Source organism: Lycium ferocissimum, chromosome 8 (genome assembly GCF_029784015.1).
Source record: "Lycium ferocissimum isolate CSIRO_LF1 chromosome 8, AGI_CSIRO_Lferr_CH_V1, whole genome shotgun sequence".
Lineage (NCBI taxonomy): Eukaryota > Viridiplantae > Streptophyta > Magnoliopsida > Solanales > Solanaceae > Lycium > Lycium ferocissimum.
This window is the reverse complement of record NC_081349.1, coordinates 11,453,313-11,456,982: the sequence shown is the minus strand read 5'-3', so window position 1 is coordinate 11,456,982 and position 3,670 is coordinate 11,453,313.

Genomic DNA, 3,670 nt, shown 5'->3' with positions numbered 1-3,670 from the left:
GGCTAAAAGCCCAACATAGTATTATCGAGTCATGCCCGTGTCAACCCATCCGCAGCAAAATATAAAATGATTCTGGGCCGAGGCCCATACCGCAGCAATACAATGCAAGCCGAAGCCCAATAGCAGGCAGATCCGCAGCAGTCGTAGAAAATGGGTTGAGCCCATTTAAGTTTATTTATGCCTCTACTTTATTTTTGTGCAGTTAATTTATATTATATGACTAAACCTTTATTTTGATTTGTTAAATTAGATGGACCTTAGCGAAATTAGTAGGGTTTAGTTTTAGTAATGGGTAGTTAATTTAAAGAATTAACAATTAATTTCATAGGTTTCATTCTTGTTTTTATTTTACGTTAAAATTATTTATAATACCTATAATACTTATCTTTCTTAGAATAATTGATTTTCAAAATAGCATGATTACATATTTTGAGTCAAAGGAATTGTGTTTTATTTTACTATCTTAAAATTTCAAAACATCCCTAATATGCAAATACTAATCCAAATATACTTTATGACATTTAGGATAAATCCGATTATACATATTTTAGCCGAATATAGTTAAATAAAAGTAATAAAAGGAAAAGAAACTTATGCCCTTTACAAAATGTTTTAAAGAAATAAGTCTAGGAGCTTCTACATCTCCATATTGATATAAATTTACATAAAACCCATATTTTACTCAAAGCTAATTATGAGCAACTTATTATGTTTCGCGAACCTTGTTTTCAATAGCATCATTATATTTTTTTAAAAAAAAACCTTAGCAACATTTATAAGTTTTATTTAAAACTATTTTTTTATATAAATTATTATATTTCCTATAAGTCTTTATTTTAGATGGCGTTATTATATTTAAAAGCCTCAACAATATTTGTAAGTCTTATTTTAAAATATCATCTAAAGTATTCTTTTATGCAAAATATTATATTTTCTATAAGTCTTACTTTAAGATAACATTACTATTTCCATTTTAAGTTTTAATAGCATTAATAAGCCCATTTTTAAAAGCATCTCCTTTATGCAAATTATTATATTTTTCCTACAAGTTAGTTTAGATGACATTATTATATTTCCTTTAAAACCTTAGTAATATGTACAAGCTATTTTCTTAAAATTTAAGCACCTTATTTAACCTTAATTAATTAATCTAAGTTTGGCCGGATAACCGTAGTTACGGATCCTAGAGGATGCCTAACCCCTTCCCTTTAGGATAATTAGAACCCTTACCTAGAATTGAAATTAAGTGGACCATTAACGGAGGTATAGTTATGTTGTACCTTAGTTAATAAAATAGGTGTCCTAATTCACCATTAAATTAATTCGGTGACGACTCCTAAAATAAAGCAAAAATAGGAATCTCCAATATGTTGTAACTGATTTAACCCGTTTAAATGGGGTATAACAGATATGAAAGTAGCCCATTACCAATAACAAAGACAATGCTCAAATAGTTCTATAAGAACTTTCCATTATTTAAAGTCATCATATATATCTATCTATATTATTTTAAAAGCATGAATATAAATGTTGGTTGACCAAAATATCCTTCGAATATTGAATGACTTTTATAGCCTTAATAAGCTCTAATCATATTTCCCTAAAACCTAAAAGAAACGTGAGGAGTATCATCCTAGAAACGTGAGGAGTATTATCTTACTAACACTAGGAACTTAAGTTCTAATCCTATTTCTATGCTATTTCTTTATGTTTTTAAAATTACCAATTTTTCATAGTAATTTGAGTAATTGATATCCTTTTCTTTTTCTATTTGAATTGTATTCCTAATTTAAATGATATTCAAGCAAAACACTTCTATAAAAAACCATTATTCCACATTCCACGTCGTAAACTCTATAGGGAATATTAATTTTTAAGCTATGATATCGCTTCAAAAAGAAGATAAAAAAATTCAACAAACTTCTCGAAAGATCTTAAATAGTCATCACAAAGTTGATTGATTATTTTATGCAAGTGGAAAATATAAAATTTTATGTTGATTGAAATAGTTTCTTCGTGTAAAAATTTCATTGTGAAAATTATCATGACGTCAGAACAACTTAAATTTTTTAAAATAAATAACTAAATATTCTAAAAACTAATTTTGTTTTGTTTGAAGACATAATAGTGAAAATAAGTATTCAGTATGTCCTTGGTTGACCCCTAGTTTAAGTAGACATTATGTGTTCATGATTTAGGAATCATTTGTTAAGTTATTTTCTTTATCTGTATGTGAAAATCATGATTTAAATTCATAGTGCATGTGAAGGTAAACTTTTAAATGTGCACCTATTCCGTCGTCATTTACATTGTTAATATAAGCAGCATGTTTATGCTACGGATATACAATGTACGTGTGAGTCAGCCAACAATTTCAAATATGATGCATTAATTAAAATTTAAAAGGGAACTTAATAAAAGTGTGGGACTTTTTTAGGAGAAAACAAGGGACAAATAAAATAATGATGATCTTTTATAAACGCTACTACAGCACAAGTGGATACTTTCTCTTAGTTAAACAGCAAAACACACATGCAAAACTTTTCAACCAATTGAATAATAGCTTGATGCATCGCTAGTATTTTTTTTTTTTTTTTTGGGTGGGAGTGCATTAAACAACTTTTCGCATAACCTTGTCGAGTCCGTGCATTTCATGGATTTTCCTTGCTAGTTTGACTAATTATTTAGACTTTATCATGAAGTGTTGTGTAATTTATATTACTAGTTTTCGAACACGTGCGTTATGCGTGTATTTTATACTAATTAGAACAAGCATTTCACAAATATTATAATAAGTGCAATGAGTTGCACCGAAATTGAATGCAGAAAATGCAAGATCAAACCGATGAATAGTGAGTCTATACAATCGACATTTATCGTCATTGCAAAGCACAATCATACTGAGAAATTGCAATTAAAATTTGTAAAAAGTAATATTCCAACTTCAATTATACAATTCTTATAATATATGAAGTACTCAACTTGACGATACTTCATTTTATTTTATTTTATTTTTTATACTACCCTTGACTTGTAGTAATGGGTATTCAATTACTTAAATATGTCAACAATACACAACTTGTATATGAATTTGAGCAATGTCGCGATGACCAATAGATCATTGTCAATTTCATGGAGTATAGAGACATAAAAGTAGTAGTTATATGTGATGGACGTGTAATCATAATTACACGTACAAGAACTCTTGTCTGAGTCATTTCCACGGTGAATTTAAACAAAATGAATTGTGTGTTTATATATATAATTGCATTATGAAAGTTAGAATGATCAATTATTAGATGTTGAAAATTTGTGTTTTAGGCACTTCATAAAAAAATTTACAGGCTCAAATTGAAGAAAGAATAACAATTTATAACTCTAAAGAGAAAGAGGTTTACTAATTAAATGTTTAACATAAATTTGTCACAAGCATGACAAAAAGCTAATGAGAGGGAATTTTATTGAATATGGATGAGACTTTTCGTTGGTTTGACATCTAGTATCCCACTAATTCAGATTTTCGCGAGAAGTTCCACTTTGGAGGCATTTCCTAAAGCGATTCCGTTATCAGGAGTTGAACTCAAAATATCTGATTAAAGGTGAAAGTACCTATCGCTCGATCACATCCTTTGATGAAAATATGCATGAGACCATTGGTCCGCACATTATA